At 38.5% G+C, this 23,495-nt stretch overlaps 1 protein-coding gene across 1 annotated transcript in view; it reads right to left on the minus strand.

Annotated features, from left to right (window-relative positions):
- EML1 (EMAP like 1) overlaps positions 1–23,495 on the minus strand; it is a 277,513-nt gene that overhangs the window by 185,949 nt on the left and 68,069 nt on the right. The gene's annotated exons all lie outside the window — the stretch shown is intronic.

Genomic DNA, 23,495 nt, shown 5'->3' on the forward strand with positions numbered 1-23,495 from the left:
TGCCGCCCCTCTCCGAAGACTCGGGGCGGCTCACAACATGTAACAACAAATCATAAATAATCCAACAGTTTTTAAAATGTTTAAAGATTTAAAAGACCCCATATACTAACAGACATACACACACGCATACCATATATAAATTAAACATGCCCAGGGGGAGATGTTTCAATTCCCCCATGCCTGACGACAAAGGTGGGTTTTAAGGAGTTTACGGAAGGCAGGAAGAGTAGGGGCAATCCTAATCTCCGGGGGGAGTTGGTTCCATAGGGCCGGTGCCGCCACAGAGAAGGCTCTTCCCCTGGGGCCCGCCAACCGACATTGTTTAGTTGACGGGACCCGGAGAAGGCCCACTCTGTGGGACCTAATCGGTCGCTGGGATTCGTGCGGCAGTAGGCGGTCTCGGAGATATTCTGGTCCAGTGCCATGAAGGGCTTTAAAGGTCATAACCAACACTTTGAATTGTGACCGGAAATTGATCGGCAGCCAATGCAGACTGCGGAGTGATGGAGAAACATGGGCATACCTAGGTAAGCCCATGACTGCTCTCGCAGCTGCATTCTGCACGATCTGAAGTTTCCGAACACTTTTCAAAGGTAGCCCCATGTAGAGAGCATTACAGTAGTCGAACCTCGAGGTGATGAGGGCATGAGTGACTGTGAGCAGTGAGTCCCGGTCCAGATAGGGCCGCAACTGGTGCACCAGGCGAACCTGGGCAAACGCCCCCCTCGCCACAGCTGAGAGATGTTTTTCTAATGTGAGCTGTGGATCGAGGAGGACGCCCAAGTTGCAGACCCTCTCTGAGGGGGTCAATAATTCCCCCCCCCAGGGTAATGGACAGACAGATGGAATTGTCCTTGGGAGGCAAAACCCACAGCCACTCCGTCTTGTGCAGAAGCTCAAGGCGGTATACATCACACACCTCTATGTACAATTTCATGTATCCACAATTCTGTGAAGTACAGTAATTGCTTAGAAAAGGTGTAACTGGTACAAAATGGAGCCATTCCCCACTCCTAGCCTAGTCATTTAAATATACTGCTCAAAAAAAAAATAAAGGGAACACTCAAGTAACACATCCTAGATCTGAATGAATGAAATATTCTCACTGAATACTTTGTTCTGTACAGAGTTGAAGTGCACAACAGCATGTGAAATTGGTTGTCAATCAGTGTTGCTTCCTAAGTGTTCTGTCGGGCTCTTCGGTAGAATCCTCCCAAAAATTCACAGGTACAAATTTCAGACACACACACGTTTGAAAATTCAAAACAATGTTCTTTATAATGAAAATTCACTTAAACCAAGCCCTCTTTTGGTATAGCAAAGAGCACTCGTATCAGTTCTGTGATACTTAGCTTGCAGCTGTGAGGCAATTCACAGTCCTTCTTCTTTCACAAAGTGAAACACACTTTGCCCTGGTTTAGTTTCAAAGCGGGGGGGAAATCAGCACACAAAAGGTCAAAGTCAGTAAAGCAGTCACGAAACACAAGGATCAGATAATCCTCCACAATGGCCAAACCCACAGGCTGCTATTTATAGCAGCCTCACTAATTACCACAGCCCCACCCAACCACAGGTGGCCTCATTTTCTTTGATAATAATCTCTCAGTTGTTGTTGCCTATGCATCGCTCTCTGCATGCGTGGCTGTATCATTAACTCTTGTTCTGAATCCAAGGAGGAGCTAGATAATTGATCTCCTTCTGAGCTGTCTGCCACACTCTCCTCCTCCCTGTCACTCATGTCTTCTTGGTCAGAGGAGCCTTCATCAGCAGATTCCACCGGGGGGGGGCGCGAAACAGGCCTGCAGCATGTGGATGTCTCCCCCACATCCACAGTCCTTGGGGCAGGAGGTGGGCCAGAGCTAACCACAACACTAAGTGGACAGTTCCATTTCACAGAAGTTTGATTTACTTGGAGTTATATTGTGGTGTTTAAGTGTTCCCTTTATTTTTTTTGAGCAGTGCATATTCTTTACAACTTTTACAAATGTTCACCATTTTGCAATAAAAAAGTTTCTTCCACTTTTCCTATATGCAAATGTGTTGAAGCAGAGGAAATAATGACAGCAGCCACATTTGAATGTTATCAGCTTGATGAGGACTTTAATTACCTCATGATCTCTAGAAAAACAAGCTCTGCCAGAATGGTCCTTTTGAGAAATTCCTGACCTGTCTTATTGACATTGTTTTTGCAGAGGGTGGAAGATAACAATTAACTGTGACTTGATACTAACCAATCATGAAGACAAATGCAAGGGAGTAGCAGAAACAATAGTGGGAAATTATGGTGTAATACCAAAGTTCTTGATTTTAAGATAAAGTTAGCTAAAAGTAATTAGACTTGCATTTTTTACTTCAAGATAGCAGAGTTTAATAAACTCAAGACAATGGTAAGATTCTGTGGCAGAAGGAGTTAGTGGGAAAGATGCCTTAAGATAGGTAAGAATTCCTGAAGAAGAACTTAGTTAAATCGGTTACAAACAATTCCACTATAAACAAGAAGAAGAATAGAAGAAACAAATGTGACTGCAAAACAATGTAGTACAAATCTGAAAAGAAATGACATATATAGGATATGAAAATTAACAGTTCATCCAGGAAAATTACATATTAGTAACCTGAAATTTAGAGACTGCATGACCGTGGGGATACCAAAATGGTCATCAGTGTAAAAAGCAGTCATTCATTGTCACTTTTTCAGTGTCGTTATAACTTCAAACAGTCATTAAATAAACTGTCAAGGACTATTTGTAGCAATTAATTTTCCTGCTAAAATTATTTTTTCATTACTATTTTTATTAATTATTTTTTTTAAATGAAGTCTCCTTTGATAAGGCATTATAAACTGGTCAGTTTATAATGCCTTGGATTAATGAAGATTGCATTGGATTCTCACATAGACTGAACCCAGATGATGGAATTTGATTTGTTCAGTAATATACATATGTCATGTTGCTGAAGACTATTCTATAAGAAATAAGAAATTCGGAAAAAGGCCAGGATCAGGCACTATTAATCTGTGGTATTTTCAATGGGGGGGAAAACAGCTAGGCTCCATTTTCATTCAAGTCATTCCATAATGTCTAATAAATTACATCTTCTACCATTGGTGGCCCAGAATTCAAACAAACAAACAAACTGCTGAATAAGTCCAAGAAAATAAAATCCATTTATTTATTTATTTATTTATTAGATTTGTATGCCACCCCTCTCCGTAGACTCAGGGCGGCTAACAACAGTAATAAAACAACATATAACAAATCTAATATTTAAAATAACTAAAAACCCTTATTAAAAATCAAACATACACACAAACATACCATACATAAATTGTATAGGCCTGGGGGGAATGAATATCTCAATTCCCCCATGCCTGACGACAGAGGTGGGTTTTGAGAAGCTTACGAAAGGCAAAGAGGGTGGGGGCAATTCTGATCTCTGGGGGGAGCTGATTCCAGAGGGTCGGGGCCACCACAGAGGAGGCTCTTTCCCTGGGTCCCGCCAAACAACATTGTTTAGTCAATGGGACCCCGAGAAGGCCAACTCTGTGGGACCTAACTGGTCGCTGGGATTCGTGTGGCAGAAGGCGGTCCCGTAGATATCACTTTACATGTTCTCCATCACTCCATATCCATCCATATCTTTTTGTATGTACACTGAGAGCATATGCACCAAAGACAAATAGCTTGTGTGTCCAATCACACTTGGCCAATAACAAATTCTATTCTATTCTATTCTATTCTATTCTACTCTACTCTACTCTACTCTATTCTATGGATTCCATTATGAAGTTCTGCATTTAAGGAGATAGGAAGCAGGTTGATATACAAGTCTTTTTGAGAAAAGAAATGTCATGCAGGCTTAGAATAATGTTAATTTATTTCACTTGTATTTGTGAGACGCTACTATGTTTATCCCTGCAATGATCGGCACTATGTCCATTTTGAGACAATATACTGCAGGGAACTGCAGCATGCTGGCTGGCGAATTCTGGGAGTTGAAATCCACCGATCTAAACATTGCCAAAGTTGAGAAACACTGATATAAATGACATCACATGGCAACAAGGCTGCTGGCAGAATTTTTGCTGCTGACATTTGCTAAAACTGGCTGAAGAATTTATCTTCCTGAAGAAATCTATTGGAATTATCCTTACCATTTTCTCTGCCTCCAGCTATGGAGAAGAATTTTGTATGCTGTGTTAAGTTTCTGAAGCATTTGCCTTTTCCTGTGCTTTCCTGATGGAAGCGATGGGTGCCTGCTGGAGGGAATGGATGGCTGCCTCTCACATATTATGAGAGTAATCATGTTAAACATTATTTTAAGCCTTCATGGCTGCCATGCTTCCATAGAGTTCATTGCTCCTTTTAAAAATGCTCTGTTTTATCTCTTGCAGAACACTCAAATGTCTATATTGCTTTCCTCTCAATGCTTTTAAGATAATGGAGACAGTATTGCCAGAGATTTTTGGCTTTAGATAATAAAACACAATTCACTGCTAGTTTATATTAACTGAACATGGCATTGATTGGCTACTGCTTGGGAATGTAAAATGGCCTAGAAAAATTAATATCAGTATTTGACAACAACTTACAAAGTTACTGTCAAGAATGACACTGAAGAGAAAAGCCATTCATCTAACTTGTTGTTACCTCAGCAAATAACCAATTTACAATTCTCATTCAGAAGAAACTGTCTAGTTTTCATGATTAATTCATTTCACTGAGATTGGTAACACCCTCACTATTTATTCTGCAATACTCTTCTAAATCGATACAATAATTACAATTGATAATGGAGATATAAATCTTAATATACCTGACATTGCCTCTAAAAAGTAAAAATAATAATGCTCCTTTACACAGGCAACAGGAGACAATTTGAGAAGAAATCAAAATGCCTGAAAAATATAAGAAGCAAAAGTAATGGATACATAAATCATCAAATCCAATCATACATTGAAGGTTGTTTTCCTTTCTAGTATTTCCCCCCAAAAAACAAAATAAAGATTAGGCAATATTTTCCAATAATTAAGTGATTAAAGAAACACAACTACAGATATGGAGTATCTGATGATGTTTGTCCATCGTGTTCGAACAGGACCTTGACATCTAATGGGTTGTTGACTGTCCATGGTGTGTTCACAGGTGGCTGGTGTTGTGGTTGGCTCTGGCCCAGCTCCTGCCCCAGGAAATGTGGAGGTGGATGCAGGGGAAACTTCAGCATGTCATAGGCCTGTGTTATTGCCGACAGAGTCAGTTCAGAGTTTAGTTTCCTCGGACGAAGAAGAAGGTGGGAGTGACTTGGAAGAGGGGGGCTTGGCACACAACCCAGGCAGTCAATCTCCATTATCTTCCATTGATTCGGATGAAGACGTCTTGGACCCACGCAAGCGCAGAATTATGCGTAGAAGAGACCAAGTAAGGATATATTACAGGAGATAAGAGAAGCCACCTGTGTTTGGGTGGGGCTCCAGTAATTAGGGCTGCTGCTATAAATAGCAGCGTGTGGGTTTGGCCATTGTGGAAGAGTATCTGATCGCAGTTCTTCAGGATCGTGCCTCGTTGTGTCTGAACTTTGTTTGTGGCTTTTTCAGGCCTTTGAAACCAAAGCAGAGCAGTGTGTGTGTCTGTCTCACTTTGTTGGAAGAAGAACGGGTGTGAAGTTTCTTCACAGCTACTAGCTAAGTACTTAATGACTGCTTAAGGGAAATTGTACGGACTACCCGGTTGTTTTGGGACGAGTGCTCTTTGCAATACAAAAAGAGTACTTTGTTTATTTTGAATTTTGTGATAAAGAACATAATCAGTACATATGCAGAGTTTGCCTTGGCAATTCTGCAATTGACTTTAATGTTAATTGTCACTGTGCCGGAGAGGTTGCTGCCAAGTTATGCAAATTGGTTCGATTGCTTGCAGCTTTTGTCGCTTTGCTGTGATGGTGGGCTTTTGGTGTTGGGCTTTCAGGGCTGGCTGCTTCATCACACAGATATGCATTATCTAGAGCAGGACTGTCAAACTCCCCGCACATTTTTTTAAAAAAATATTAGATTTGTTTACATTGTCACACTGTTTTATTATTGTTGTGAGCCGCCCCGAGTTTTCGGAGAGGGGCGGCATACAAATCTAATAAATTATTATTTAACTATTTAATTATTTAAAAATATTTAACAGGGATGAAAAGAAAGGAGACGAGAGAGACAGAGATAATGAGACAACATAAGTTCTCCTGAAAGCTAAGACGAGGAAATATGACAAGGAAGAGCATGTAGAGCTTGATTTCAGTGTGACTACAGTGGGAGACGAGGAAAGACCGGTATGTTTACTGTGTCTAAAAATGTTGGCAGCGGACAACATGAAGCCAAATAAATTAAGGCGTCACTTAAACACATTATACCCCAATAACGCTGATTAGCTGCTTGAACTTTTTCAGTGAAAATGTGCTGAATATTGCAAATGATCACCCCAGTGGGGAGTTGGGGGGGCACAAAATGTTTACTTCTTCCTTGGGGGAGCATAACAGAAAATAATTGAGAAGCACTGCCCTAAAAGATTGTTTTCTCCTCTACACCTGTAGAAGCCAATGTTGTGCATGCTACACAAAGTAAGTAAAATAAATAACTGATCAGTAGAGATGGAATTTAAGCTCCATCTAAACATCTCTAAATAAATCACTCTGTACATAGGACATAAATTTGTCTGGGTTGGGTTGAACAGAATGAGTGGTAGCTCCAAATGAGCATATTAATAGCCATGCTGTGAATGTATGATTCAATGGGATTGGTATTAGAATAGCCACCACTGCTATGTTTGGTTCCTAATATTTTAAGGGAGGAAAAAATATCTTGCTCTTTCTTTTTTTCAGACCATGATAATGTTATCCACCATCAGTTAGAGTGCTTTCTCTCTTTCAACATAGGATTTGATTGGATGACCTAACAAAATTCTTTCCAAAGCTATAATTTGTATGCATTTATATTTTCCAACATTAATCTAAGTTGAATAACAACACTCGCTTGGTAATCATTTTGATACTTTGAGTCTCTTGCAGGGAAAAAGAAATTTTACTCATCAAAAATGGGGGGTGGGGAGAAACAACCTTGTGTGTGTTCCGCCTTAACCACCTGTAATTACAGGGTAATTTGTCCAGGAAGACACACACCACACGATAAAAGGGAAAACCCAAAAGTTTTTATAAACAGAAAAACAGAAACAGCTCCCTTTTGAAATGTCAAAGGGATTTTCTGGTAACAGGTTAAATGCAATCCAATTGCTCACCCAATAACTGGGAAATTGAGTCCAATTCTAAAGTCCAGAGAGTCCACACACAATCTTGAACAGCACAAAAACCACGATCTTGACGAAACAATGAATCAGATAAACTGCCTTGAGGCTAAAATACCAGGTTGCACTTTTATCTGTAGCACTAATTACAGCAGCCCCACCCAACCACAGGTGGCCTCATTTTCTCTTGTAATAATCCTTCAGTTGTTGTCTCCTATGCATCACTCTACGCATGTGTGGATGTGTCATTAATTCTTGTTCAGAATCCAAGGATGATACAGATGATTGATCTCCTCCTGGGCTGTCTGCCAAACTCCCCTCTTCCCTGTCATTCACACTTCCTTGGTCAGAGGAGGCTTCGTCGGCAGATTCCATTGGGAGCACATTCACCTGCACATTCCTTGGGGCAGGACCTGGGCCAGAGCTAACCACAACAGTGTGTCAAAGATGTTCTTCTACCAGTTTGCTTGAACATTTTTATTTCTGGGCCTGGTGAAGTCCCAGGCAGTCCAAAAACCCTAGAAAGTGACCTTACAGTGTTTTTTCTGCTTTCCCTACATCCTATATCATTGTCACCAGTATAAAAGCAGCAGATCAGGCAACATATAATTAGGATAGGGGCTAATAGCAAGAATGGCCATCTGCCAAACCATGTGCCTCCTTTCATCTGCACAGTTTGTATTTAAAGAAACAGAAAGCATTCATTATATTTTTATAATTAGGTACAGTACTTTTGACACCACAATTTGCTAGGCTGCTTTTAAACTTTTCATCTAACCTTTAAAAAAAAAGAGTACATTTCATTTCCCTTTTTTTAGCGAATTGCTTCAGCAATACCCTAGGTAGGAGATAAGCAAGGGCAAAAAAAAAAAAAGTTCCCCCAGATGAAATGCTGATTAGTAAGATTTTAGAATGTACTGAAATGAATAGAATGACCATGGAATTAAAAGAAAAATAGAAATAGGACTATTATAGAATTTGAAATAGATTTTACAATTGGCTAGGAATTAGGAATCAAAGTAAGAAACAAAAAACCCTAAAACCTGAATGATAAAATATTTACGTGTATTTGAAACTATAGGTTAAATTACTAATGGCAAGAAACATGTACCAACTTAAATGGTGAAGTGGGAAAGTAGTATATATATTTCGACACGAAATACTGTAAAATATATTGTGTAATATTCTTAATGCTTATATTTGTATGTATTCTGTATTTGTTCAATTTGATGTTTGTCTTATTTTTTACTTTTTTATTTTTCTTAGGTTTTTTTGTATATGTAATTTGTATTTGTGTTTTTTAACGTTGGAAAATTAATAAAGACTTTTTTTTAAGGGAGGGCCCTCTGAATTTCTAATATCCATTCAGCCAAGGTTAGTGTTTTCCACAAGAAAGAATGCAAAGTGTTTTCAATATCCATCATTGATATATTAGATCCTTAACAAGAGGAATATCACTCTTTCCTCCCTCCTTCTCTCTTCCCCCTCTCAGATGCCATAATAGTGCAAAACATTTTTAAAAAGTAGAAAAATCTAGGCATGAAAAATAACTAGTTGTCTCCCACAAAGCAGCAATTGGCTAATTGTGGGGCATTACCTGCTCAATAATTATGATGTATAATACTTTCTTTCTTACATAGATACCATCAGCAGTTTCTTTATATAGGTAGTCTTAACAAGTTAGTTTAGTGATCATTCAATGTTACAACAGCACTGTGAAAAAAATGATGGTACTTATTTCACACTTATGACCATTGCAGCATCCTCCTGGTCATGAAATCAAAATTCAAATGATTGACAGCTGCCTCTTATTATTGAAGGTTGCAGTGTCCCAAGAATCATGCAATCACCTTTTGAGGTCTTCTGACAAGTAAATGAGCTGGGGTGGCGCAGCAGGTAGAGTGCTGTACTGCAGGCCACTGAAGCTGACTGTAGATCTGTAGGTCAGCGGTTCAAATCTCATCACTGGCTCAAGGTTGACTCAGCCTTCCATCTTTCCAAAGTGGGTAAAATGAGGACCCGGATTGTGGGGGCAATATACCGGCTCTGTTAAAAAGTGCTATTGCTAACATGTTGTGAGCCGCCCTGAGTCTAAGGAGAAGGGTGGCATAAAAATCAAATAAATAAACAAATAAATAAATGAAGGAAGGAAGAAAGGAAGGAAGGAAGGAAGGAAGAAAGGAAGAAAGGAAGAAAGGAAGAAAGGAAGAAAGGAAGAAAGGAAGAAAGGAAGAAAGGAAGAAAGGAAGAAAGGAAGAAAGGAAGAAAGGAAGAAAGGAAGAAAGGAAGAAAGGAAGAAAGGAAGAAAGGAAGAAAGGAAGAAAGGAAGAAAGGAAGAAAGGAAGAAAGGAAGAAAGGAAGAAAGGAAGAAAGGAAGAAAGTCAATGGGGAAGCCAGATTCACTTAACAAACCATGTTACTAACTTAACAACTGCAGTGATTCACTTAAGAATTGTAGCAAGGACGGGTGTAAAATGGGGCAAAACTCACTTAACAAATGTCTCACTTAGCAACAGAAATGTCAGGGTCAATTGTAGTCGTAAGATGAGGATTACCTGTATAAGATATGAGAGTGTATTGAAGAGAATAACTTGTAAAAAAATAGAAGATTGGGTCCCAAGGACAAAGTTAACCAACACGAGTTAGAGATGCTATTAAAGGCAACCATATGGCAGTAAGCACAATGAAGCAGAAGTATCCTTATTGTGTCCACATATTGTCACCCTGCAGCCCTGTTTCAGTAACATGAGTCCTCTTAGGTAAAGAGGGCCTAAGGAATCTTGCAGGAATGTGTGGAGGAATTTGTCAGCATCTTTCAGACAAAATCACTAGGATTTTCTTGCAATTGGATTCTGGTCTTGTTGCTGGTCCAGAGGAGATTCCTGGGATGGAATCCTGCCTGGTTGAGAAAGTTTGAACCTGTAGGAATAGCAATAGCATTTAAGTATTGCCCACAAGATCATATGCAGCAACGTCCTACCGGTCAATGACTACTTCAGCTTCAACCGCAACAACACAAGAGCACGCAACAGATTCAAACTTAACACGAACCGCTCCAAACTTGAGTGTAAAAAATATGACTTTAACAATCGAGTTGTCGAAGCATGGAACTCATTACCGGACTCAATAGTGCACTAGTGTGCCTTTCATCCCCTGTCCAATTGTCTTTCCTTTATCTCTTTATCTCTTCAGAGAGGGGCGGCATACAAATCTAATAAATAATAATAATGATAATAATATATATATTTTCTTCCTTTCATATATCTTCTCTTCTATTTTCACTTTTATCCTTATATATATTACTTCATGTTTATTTTCTTCCTATGTATTTGTGTATTGGACAAATGAATGAATAAATAAATAAACAAATAAAAATAAATAAATAAATTTAGACAGCCCTCTCTAATCGGATTACAAAATCAGCATATTGCCCCCAACAATCTGGATCCTCATTTTACATACCTCAGAAGGATGAAAGGCTGAGTCAACCTTGAGCCGGTGGTGAGATCTGAACTGCTGAACTACAACTAGTAGTTAGCTGAAGAAGCATGCAGTGCTGTACTCTAACCACTGTACCACCCCCGGCTCCGAACTGGATATGCTCCTTAGGATTGTGAGTTCTTAGAACTGCACTTTTTATCTTGCCTCTCCTGGCCTATGAAAGTGGCCTAAGGATGTGTGTGTCATGTGAGTGGATTTTAACAGTGGTTAATTTTTCTTTAAGTGAGTGGATTATGGGGTTCCATAGGGTTTGAATGGGGAGCAAAAGGCTTCAATTTAACCTTGGAAAGACTGAGCAGTATTATTATTATTATTATTATTATTATTATTATTATTATTATTAATTGGATTTGTATGCCACCCCTCTCCGTAGACTCAGGGCGGCTAACAACAGTGATAAAAAACAGCATGTAATAATCCAATACTAAAACAACTAAAAAAAACCTTATTCTAAAACCAAACATACATGCAAACATACCATGCATAAATTGTAAAGGCCTCGGGGAAAGAGTATCTCAGTTCCCCCATGCCTGATGGCAAAGGTGGGTTTTAAAAAGCTTACGAAAGGCGAGGAGGGTGGGGGCAATTCAAATCTCTGGGGGGAGTTGGTTCCAGAGGGCCGGGGCCACCACAGAGAAGGCTCTTCCCTTGGGTCCCGCCAAACGACATTGTTTAGTTGACGGGACTCGGAGAAGGCCCACTCTGTGGGACCTAACTGGTCGCTGGGATTCGTGCAGCAGAAGGTGGTCACGGAGATAATATTATGGGATATAATATTAGGTCCAGGTGGAACGGCCTGCCAGTGGAGGTTGTGAACTCCCCAGCATTGGACATTTTCAAGAGGAGATTGGACTGTCATTTGGCTGTGGTGCTGTAAGATTTCCTGCTTAAGCAGGGGGTTGGACTTGATGACCTGCAAGGTCCCTTTCAACTTAAATAAATAAGTAAATAAGTAAATAAATAAGTAAATAAATAAGTGAATAAGTGAATAAGTGAATAAGTGAATAAGTGAATAAGTGAATAAGTAAATAAGCAAACAAACAAACAAACAAATAAATAAATAAATAAATAAATAAATAAATATTAGTTTTAGGGCCGGGGTCAGCAACCTTAAACACAAAAAGTGTCATTTGGACCTGTTTCCCATAGAAAAGAAAACACCCGGAGCCACAAAACCATTTTGACTTCTAAAATGAAGATAACACTGCATATATCATTTTTTACCTTTATGCTATGTACAAAAAACTATAGTGTGTTGCATTTATGAAATCAATGATCGGCTGTAAAGAAAACAGATTTTAATATCTGCATGCAACAAAAGCATTTTGAAATGAAAAAAATGGGTTGAAAGCTCAATAAATCACGTGCTGGCAGGTGTCACACATTGGCCATTGTGACATATATTTTGAACAACAGGGAGCTGCAGCAGAGGGATGAAAGAGCCACATACAGCTTCAGAGCCATGGGTTGCAAATACCTGTTCTAGGATTATGGTATCTTTAGTGTAAGATGGACTGGCACTACCCCAGATAGACTCAATCTGCAATCTGGGGGCGTGTGTGTGTGTGTTTCCTTCTTGACTCACAATTCCCTGCTTGAACTGCAGTTGGCAATTGTGTCTTTGCACAGCTTCATGCTGTACAGTATACCAATTGCTCCCTGACCTGTATCAGCAGGATCTGCTCACAATCACTCATCTCCTGTCACATTCAGACTGCACTATGGTCTACATGGAGCTGCCCTTGAAGAGTATCTGGCAATTCAAATAATTCAGAATGCAGATACAGAGGCAATTTGCTGTGCTTCCAAAAGAACAAAGATTACATTTCCGTTCCACAATTTGCATTGACTACCAGTCTGCTTTCAGGTGCAATTCAAGGTGCTGGTTTTAACCTTTAAAACTGTTCATAGCGTGGATTGGTCTATCTGAAGGAGCACTTCTCCCTGATTTCATCAACCTATTCCATTATATCTGCAGATAAGCCATGTTTATTTATTATTATTTATATTTATGGGACGCCCAATTCTGGACTCTGTTTCAGTTATCATCTGCCAAGGATCTATATTTGATGGATCCAAGAGATGAGTCTTCTCTGCTGTGGCACCTACTCTATGGAACATTCCTCCCAAGTTAGGTTAGCTCCATCCATGTTTTCCTTACAGAATTCCCTCAATACCTGGTTATGTCACCAGATCTGGAGCTCCCAGGGAACCAAAGACATTATTATTGACTCTTTGTGATTGGTCTTTAATGCTCTCTTTGCTGGTTGGCATATTTTAAAATTTGTATAATGACATTTGTACATTTATAATATTTTTTTTATATATCTGTTGTTTTATTGATTATTGTATGCTGACCCAGGTGACTTCTTGTGAGATGAATGGGCATAATAAACAAACAAACATAAATGAGCACAATAAATAAACAACCAACCAACAGATTTGCAAATGATAATGTCTACCAGTATTTTTAGCCAGTATAGTACAATTTCAACGTAATTCTTGCTGTGTGCTAGGGAGACTGTAATTGTAATGTTTTATGCAAATGGGGAAAAAATGCAGATTAGCCATAATTAACTCAGCTGTAATTGCATAGTAGGTATAGAAAGTAGGAAATATTTAACTCAACACTGGAAGTAAAATACAAACCCCACCGAAATGTAATACCTTTATTATGAGCAATCAAAATATCCCATTCCATTAATGAATAAAGAATTCACATTTCCCTTTTTCTGGGTGGGTATTATGTAAAATGCATATGAAGGGGAGAAAGAACCAAAAATACTATCAAATAGTAAAATGAAGGCTACTATAACAGCAACAAAAAAGAGAATGATTTTCAGATAGCAAAAGATGGCATAAGCATCATAATTTCCATACAGCTTTAGATTTGAACAGTAACAGTAATTTGAACATAACTGATTTTAATTTAGTTTTCAATCTAGGAAAGAACTTCAGTTTGATAAACCAGTAACATTTGTCTTGTCACTATGGTAAAAACAATGAATCAAATACTGACAAAGTAAAGCTCGCTCGCTCCTTCCTTCCTTCCTTCCTTCCTTCCTTCCTTCCTTCCTTCCTTCCTCCGTCCCTCCCTCTCTCTTTATTAAAGTTTCACATCCACACCCACACACCCACACACCCACACACCCACAGATAGTCTTGGTGAGGATCGAGAATTGGCCAAATTCCTTTTAAAAAAAAATTTGAGATAGACATTAAGTTAAAATGTAATCTTGGTGAAAACTATCATTGGACTCAAAGGGGAAAATTACAAGGAATTGGCTTGCTATTACAAAGTTAAAAAAATAAAAAAATCTAGGTTGATTGGTTAGGTTGGTGGGTTTTTTAAAAAAGCCTTGGCTGCAGTCCTACACGACATGTTTTAAGAATGCAGTTAAAACTCTTTGGATAGGTGGATGGAAGCCAACAGCAATATCAAAGGTAAACAGGCTTGGCATTCATTTTAAAGAACAAGAGGCATTACGTAACAAATGCTATTTGTTTAATATATGTAGTCACATTTAAATCCACTATAATTTTAACTTTTTATTTCTCCCCAAGGAGTTAACCTTGAAAATGTGAGCGTTTATATATGCAGTTTTCTCCAGTATAATGTCTTCCAAATGCATTGCATTTCAAATTCTAGTTGTTCCTGGTTGGATCTTATATCAAGATGGTCAGTTAAGATAGAAACTCTGCTGTTTGCCTGCTGCTTTGTGACAATTGAAGAATTATCTGTAGCCTTTCATGCATCTGATCCTGCCATGAGTGTATGAGCTGGGGAAATGTTTTGGTATACAGTATTACCAAAGGAACTTGATCACCCAGCTCCTCTAGTAAAATTAACGGCTGACTAAGCCTGAAACTGAGCTACCTCCCTAAAAATATTCCCTAAACATCCTGACTTTATCCCTTTCTAGGCCTATGATCATTTCACTTCTATTTCTTAAAAATAATTTTAAAACGTGTTGTTTGGTGTTGCATCATCTCTGTTCCTGTAATTAACAGTAGAAAAGATATTCTCTTAAAACATGCTTTAATTTTTATCGAAACGTTTTGTCCACATTTTTTCCTTCTCATATTTTCCCTAGGATGTAATAAAATTGCTGTTAAAATATTTTTCTTTTGGCACATGGAATTTTCATTGCAGCAGATGCCCTATAGCTTCCATACTTAATGCTAACTCAAGCCTAAATATGACTATAGCCGTGTTGGCGAATCTATAGCATGCGGGCCAGAGGTGGCATGCAGAGCCCACTTTGTGTGCAAATGCGCCATTGCCCAAGCTCAGCCAGCTGCTTATTGGGTTTCACACTGGTCAGCTGGTCATTGTTTCTGGTGCCCTGGGACGCAGGTGCCTTCCAGTTTGGGCACTCTGAGTCTAATAGCGAGAATTGATAGTTAGCAGCAATTTGAAGTAATTTGAAGATTGTGCAAAGGTAAATCCACTTGTGTTAGTTCTTGTGATATAAAAAACAGTTGCAATACCTATACCAGCTGCTTCATGCCTCTGCATCATATAAATCACATCATTTAACATCTCCCCCAATTTATAGGAGGAAAGAATTTATTTTGCACAGAAAACATACCTGAAAAATTTGTTGAGTAAGCAAAACTGGATTCATATATGACAACAAAGATTACTACGTTTACAACCACAATCCATCATTCTGCATGACATTTAGTAAATAAATTATATACAAGAGCTGCACAAACAGGAGAACCATTTGGCTTAAAAATAAAAGTGAAAAAGAGCTATTCTCTCTCTCTCTCTCTCTCCCTCTCTCCTCTCTCTCCCTCTCCCTCTCCCTCTCTCTCTCCTCTCTCTCTCTCCCTCTCCCTCTCTCTCTCTCCTCTCTCTTTATTTATTTTGTCCAATACACAATAATACACAATGAAGGTTATAGAGGATATAGTAGAGAAGAAATAAGAGATATAGGAGAGACTATAGGACAGGGGACGGAAGGCACTCTAGTGCACTTATGTACACCCCTTACTGACCTCTTAGGAATCTGGAGAGGTCAACCGTGGATAGTCTAAGGGTAAAATGTTGGGGGTTAGGGGATAGTACTACAGAGTCCGGTAATGAGTTCCACGCTTCAACAACCAGATTATTAAAGTCATATTTTTTACAGTCAAGTTTGGAGCGGTTAATGTTAAGCTTAAATCTGTTGTGTGCTCTTGTGTTGTTGTGGTTGAAGCTGAAGTAGTCTTTGACAGGCAGGACATTGCAACATACGATCTTGTGGGCAATACTTAGATCATGTTTAAGGCGTCGTAGTTCTAAGCTTTCAAGACCCAGGATTGTAAGTCTAGTTTTGTAGGGTATTCTGTTTCGAGTGGAGGAATGAAGGGTTCTTCTTGTGAAGTATTTTCAAGGGTGTTAATGTGTGAGATGCGATATGGGTTCCAAACAGATGAGCTGTATTCGAGGATGGGTCTGGCGAAAGTTTTGTAAGCTCTGGTAAGTAGTGTGAGATTTCCAGAGCAGAAGCTACGTAGGATCAGATTAACAACTCTTGAGGCCTTCTTAGCGATGTTGTTGCAGTGGGTTTTGGCACTTAGATCTTTAGTTATTAGTATCCCGAGGTCCTTGACCGAGTGGGGATTATCTGTGATAATTTGTTTATTAAGTTTGTATTTGAAGTTCTGATTCTTTTTGCCGATGTGTAGGTCAGAGCATTTGCTGGGTGTGTCTGTATACACATACAGAGAGAGACTATATCTGGAGAATAACTAGATGTAGTAGACCACTACATATACTTTGGCCAAATGGATCTCAATGGAAGAAGATACAATTTAAAAAATTGGTTGGCAGGCATTTGGCAAGCAAAGCGTAATTTTCAAGAACAACCTCTCCCTCACCATGCCTGAAGAGAATCAGTGTATGCTACCTGTTCTAACATATGTTAGAACATATGAAACATGGATACTAGCCTCACAATCGATACAAAAGCTACAAGGGGCACAGAGAGCCATGGAAAGATACATGCTCAGCATTACAAGACAAGAGAGAAAGACCTGTATGTGGATTAGAGAACAAACTATACGATATCATCCAGAAAGTAAAATAATTGAAATGCAAGAAGAACTGATGGCAAGTGGACCAAGGCAATCCTAAAATGGATCCCGCTTGATTAAAAACTTCCATGAAAAAGTCCCAAAGCAAGATGGATCGACAACACCAGCAAGTATTGCGGGCCCAATTGGGAAAGGAAAGGGCAGGACCGTATTGGTTAGTAATATGTGGAAGTGGCCTTCATCCTGGAGTGAATCACAAGAATCTTTACTAGATAAATGGTCACTTTACTAGATAAATGGTCAAAGCAATGGAAACTGCAGTTTAATGTTTCCAAATGTAAAATAATGCACTTGGGGAAAAGGAATCCTCAATCTGAGTATTGCATTGGCAGTTCTGTGTTAGCAAATACTTCAGAAGAGAAGGATTTAGGGGTAGTGATTTCTGACAGTCTCAAAATGGGTGAGCAGTGTGGTTGGGCGGTAGGAAAAGCAAGTAGGATGCTTGGCTGCATAGCTAGAGGTATAACAAGCAGGAAGAGGGAGATTGTGATCCCCTTATATAGAGCGCTGGTGAGACCACATTTGGAGTACTGTGTTCAGTTCTGGAGACCTCACCTACAAAAAGATATTGACAAAATTGAACGGGTCCAAAGACCGGCTACAAGAATGGTGGAAGGTCTTAAGCATAAAACGTATCAGGAAAGACTTAATGAACTCAATCTGTATAGTCTGGAGGACAGAAGGAAAAGGGGGGACATGATCGAAACATTTAAATATGTTAAAGGGTTAAATAGGGTTCAGGAAGGAAGTGTTTTTAATAGGAAAGTGAACACAAGAACAAGGGGACACAATCTGAAGTTAGTTGGGGGAAAGATCAAAAGCAACATGAGAAAATATTATTTTACTGAAAGAGTAGTAGATCCTTGGAACAAACTTCCAGCAGACGTGGTTGATAAATCCACAGTAACTGAATTTAAACATACCTGGGATAAACATAGATCCATCCTAAGATAAAATACAGGAAATAGTATAAGGGCAGACTAGATGGACCAGGAGGTCTTTTTCTGCCGTCAGTCTTCTATGTTTCTATGTTTCTAATGTGTGTGCGCGCACTCGCGGGTGTGCATGTATAATAAGTTTTTTTTTAATGCTAAAACAATTTTTAAAATGAGTAGAAAAGCTAAAGTTTAAGAACCAAGATGAGAGGTGGCCTGTGTATGAGAATCTTCTCTACCCTCTCAGCCATCCTCAAAGTAGCAGGCACTTGTGGGGCTCCCATAACAAAGCAGCAGAGCCACATTTTTAGGCTTTTGTGGAAGGTCAGGATTGTAGGGACGAGCTCCACCTGTGATGGGAAGAGATAAAATGGCTCTTATGCCGGACCCAGCAGCTGAAATTCTTTGGCTAGCAGGAACTGAAATTTGGCCCTTTCTACTGGAACAGGTGGGGCAAGGTAATCCTGGATGAGACGGTTCCTCAGATACCCTGGATATTATTTATTTATTTATTTATTTATTTATTTATTCATTCATTCATTCATTCATTCATTCGTCCAATACACAAATACACAGGAAGAAAAATAGACATGTGGTAATATATAAGGGTAAAAGTGAACTTAGAGGAGAGGATATATGAAAGGAAGAGAATATATTTGATAGGTGAAAGAAAGGAAAGACAATTGGACAGGGGACGAAAGGCACACCAGTGCACTTATGTACGCCCCTTACTGGCCTCTTAGGAACCTGGAGAGGTCAATCGTGGAGAGTCTAAGGGAGAAATGTTGGGGGTTAGGGGTTGACATAATTGAGTCCGGTAATGAGTTCCACGCTTCGATAACTCGATTGTTGAAATCATATTTTTTACAGTCAAGTTTGGAGCGGTTCGTATTAAGTTTGAATCTGTTGCGTGCTCTTGTGTTGTTGCGGTTGAAGCTGAAGTAGTCATTGACCGGTAGGACGTTGCAGCATATGATCTTGTGGGCAATACTCAAATCGTGTTTTAGGCGCCGTAGTTCTAGGCTTTCTAGGCCCAGGATTGTTATGACTTTAAGCAACATATAACTCCAGAAATTAAGTGTGATTTTTGTGTATCTGGAATGTGTAGGGAGGTTGATGTTGACACTGTTTGAATGGGTTAAAACAGAATGTGAAAGCCAGGAACTCTGAAAGGAATTCTTTAAAAATAGGGGAATAGGCATTAAAATAGCAAATGTCATTCTGTGTAAGCGATAGAAGAAAAGTAAAGTAATGCACATGGAGACAAAAAGCATCTTTATAGTGTGTATGTTGATGAGCTCTGAGTCCCTGGGAATTGGAAGGAAAAGACAATACAAGGGCTGTGATGGATAGTTGAATGTAAATACCAACTCAGTATGGGGGCCTTTTGTTAAAAGCAGATTCTATCCTGGGGTTAGAAAAGAAAATTTAAATAAAATTACCACCTGTCATTTTTATCATTCATTTTATTGATATGCCATTCCTCATCTCAGAATGAGCCCCTTTATAGAAACAGAGGGTGTCTTTATCTGGAATATTTCTATCATAGTGACACCTCAATATGACCTTATACAGCTGCAGAAGGATCACTACAATGATAAAAAGACCAGGGTAATTCTACTTTAAGAGAATGTTATATCTTGAAACTTGTCTAGCTGAAGGGGAAAAAGACAATTTGACAGCAAAGGACTTGAATGTGTATTATATATGGTAGGAAAAGAGTAGTTGTGGAAATATTTTCTTTCCTACTACTAGGGTATTTTCTGAAGTCAAATATGTCAGATGGGTGATGGGCTCTTTAAAAACATCTTTTAAAAAAGGAATGAATAATTTCTTATGACAAATTCGAATCTACAAATGACTCTAGTCGCAGTTTGCTCTATACTGTTTTCAGGAGCAAAAGCATTAAATTCTGAATATTATTCGATACAGTATTATTTTCATGCTCAGTTTATGGCCATCAATACTTGAAAAATAAACATGATTCTCTGAGTTTCGTTAGGAGTAACCTCAACATAGCACCCTAATTACAGTGGATAGGTAGGGAAATATATCTGAGCAATAACTCTGGATACAAGCATGGTTCAAACAAGCACCTACCTTTAACATGAAGCATTTTCTTTCCTTCTTTAAAAGGGAGAACCCACTTGGGAACATACTGTGATTCTATAGTTTATAGCCCAGGTTTCAAACTCACGGCATCACATTGTCGTCATGTGTTGTATCACGTTTCCCATCTTTGTGGAGCTGGGGTGGGTGTGGCCTGCGGGCCGCCAGTTTGATGCCCCTGAATAGAAGCATTTGTTTATGTATTTATTAAATTTGTACAGCCACCCAGACCATATATGTGACTTTTGGGGGGGCTGGGGTCTTTTGTTGCAATCTGGTGATCATGAAGTTTTTTTGCCAATCCATCAGATATTTCCAGTCTATGACATAAATGATCCAATTAGCTGCTTGGAAACAATGTCTCAGGTAGCATAGATTTTATAGGTACTCCAACTTTAATAATTTTATCTACTTACACCTGGAAATGGAGTCAGACACCAGAGGAGGGACTTTCTTTGGCTACTATCTGACTCTTTGTTCATGACTGAGCATATATTTGAAGAGAATGACCAGATTCATTAAAGATCATGAATTCATACCAAATATCAAAACAAAGAAGCAGTCAATGGGGAAGCCAGATTCACTTAACAACTATGTTAAGTGACTTAACAACTGGAGTTATTCACTTAACAACTGTGGCAAGAAAGCTTATAAAATAAGGTAAAATTAACTTAACAACTGATTCACTTAGCAAGAGATATCAGCCACAATCGTGGTCATAAGTTGAAGACCACCTGTATCATTTTATATTTTAAAATGGACATGACAAAGAGAAATTTAGAAGAAATGTGAAACCTTTGCTATCTGAAAGGATTACAGAATGCCTGGTGCTTTTAAAATTGTGGAACTAAGTTGCTAAAAGCATTCAAGATAATAGGTGATAGTGTTCACCGTTTAGCATTTCGCTGAGAGTATATTGCTGATTTTATCTTCCAAGGTCCACAGGTAGGAAAGATAAGCCATTATCTCTTACTCATCCAAAGCAGCTGGCATCAGAAGAGAAATCTTTTGTTTATGTTTGTGTTTCCATTGCCTTTAGAGAGGTCACAATTAAAACCATATCTTTGTAGGATAACTTTATTCTCCTGCTTAATATTATTAGTGCTCATGGCTTCTTTTCTAAAGAAAGTTGCTTTTTAAACACATTTGCACAGCAAAGTTACACTAGAATGGCAAAGAAGGGGTGTGCAACTGTGGTTAGTGAGGCCTTAACACAAGACACATCAACAGTATCCAAACAATTTGGATACAGAAAAAAACTATCCTGCAACCTACAGCTCCTCCACTGCAAGAACATATGGATAACTCATCTTGATCAAGGAAAATCTATAGATGCAATCTATATTGACTTCTGCAAAGCCTTTAGCCTACTACTAAAACTCAAATCCTATGGCATCTCAGGATCCCTCCACTGCTGGATTACAGCATTCCTATCAAACAGACAACAAGTGGTTAAGATAGGAAACACCATATCTACCCCTGTCCCTGTTTAAAGCGTGTCCCCCAAGGTAGTGTTCTGGGACCAACGCTCTTCATTCTCTACATCAATGACCTTTGCAATCTCATCACAAGCTACTGTGTTCTCTTCGCAGATACAGTAATGTTAAACTTTTCAACACCACCGATAACAAAACTACTCTCCAAAAAGACCTAGACTCTGTTTCTGAAAGGTCTAACAAATGGCAACTCCAAATCTCAACCAGCAAATGCTCTGTCCTACACATCAGCAAAAAGAATCAGAACCACAAATACAAACCGAACAAACAAATTATCACAGATAACCCCCGCTCGGTTAAGGATCTCGGAGTACTAATAACAAAAGATCTAAGCGCCAAAGCCCACTGCAACAATTCTTTCTCTAATATATTTTACTCGAGTATAACCTCTATAAACTTTATTGTGTATTATTGTGCATTGGACTAACTAACTAACTAACTAACTAACTAACTAACTAACTAAATAACTAAATAAATAAATATAAATAAATAAATAAATAAATAAATAAATAAATAAATACTGCATTGGCGCAAACCTCTGGTTACTTACAGAGAGCCACCGCAACATGTCAACTTCTGCCTCCAAAGAATTAAAATATGTATTTCAGAATCACAAGTGAAGTCAACATGCTTAAAGTGTAGTGGGAACTTCCTTGTATTATTAAATTGCCTCAAGCCAAATTATTATAACGCAATAGCAAGTGTAACAGCATATACACACCCCTCCCAGTAAAATTTAGCTGAAGGATGCTGCAGCAGTTATTCAAATTTTACCGGTAGTTTGTGTAAGAGCAAGCAGCATTATTATAGGAACTGTGAGGACTTGTTCCTTTTAGTTCTGAACCTTTTTTTCCCCTTCATTATGTCATTTTCCAAGATACTTTTCCCATGTCTGGAAAAAGGCTTTTTTGTTTATCCTGACCCATGAAAAAGCAACAGGAGCAGAAATTTAGAATTTCTGCCGTGTAACAATTTGACCCTTAAATCAATCAGTGTCTTAATCAACTTGAAAAACATATTTTTCGTAGTAAGATATGATGATTTCTGGAAAATATGTTGACCTAATAATGTTGATCTTCTAAAAACATTGTTCTAGAATGCATATAATTTAGGATCCAGTTGTGCAAGGTTTCTTATATTCAGTATGTGTGTGCATGTGTGTATACTCTTTTGCTATAGTTAAATGAAAACTTTCAAAAATGCCAAATCTTAAACACATGTTGCTTCATCATAATATTTTCTGAATTAGGAAATGTTGCTATGAGACTAAGCTTTCTTTCATGATGCCCAGATAGTCTCAGCAGATTTGAGCAGTAAGCCACAATTGAACTCATGCATAGAGCATATTCTATGTGTTATATGTAGCTTATCATGAATAAGTTTACTAGCTGGGCTTGTAGTTTAGCATGAGGTCTTCCCTGGCTGTTCTATACATCTGTATTCCCACTGATGCCCTTGTCAATCACATCTAAACCTGTCACCTTATTTACAAGGTACTTTCTTGTACACCAGTATTTCCTGTATGCTTAATAGCTTTTAAGTTCAGTAGCAGTTTTTTCCAAGAACCATAATTTAGCTTGTGTGCTCCATTTTCCTTTGATTAAACAATATTATCTGAGAGGATTCTAGAAGCACACCTTCTCTGCAATAAATCCTCTCTTCTGAAATGAGGTTCTCCACCTAGATCTGGATGGCCTCCACTCTGGTGTTTAGAAGAGCTGTGAAGATTTGACTCTCCATCAAGGCTTTTAATAAAGGAGAGAAGCAACCTACGAAGAAATTTCCTTACAGAATAATTAATCAGTGGAACAACATGCCTTCAGAAGTTGTGAATTCTGTAATTAAAAAAACTTACTGAATGTGCAGAGATGGATATGATGCCAAGAAGATTAAAAGGACAGGAAGAATCAGAGTATTATAAAGTATCGGACGAAGTCTATGAATGGTTAGAAAAAAGAATACCATACAAAATTTAACAATATAATGTAACTGATAAGTAATAATATAAATGTGAAAATAGAATAGATAGAATAGAATAAATGTGAAAATAGTAAATAATATCAGAATTTTAAGTATAAAGAATTATACAA

This window comes from Erythrolamprus reginae, chromosome 1 (assembly GCF_031021105.1).
Source record: "Erythrolamprus reginae isolate rEryReg1 chromosome 1, rEryReg1.hap1, whole genome shotgun sequence".
In the NCBI taxonomy this organism is placed as follows: domain Eukaryota; kingdom Metazoa; phylum Chordata; class Lepidosauria; order Squamata; family Dipsadidae; genus Erythrolamprus; species Erythrolamprus reginae.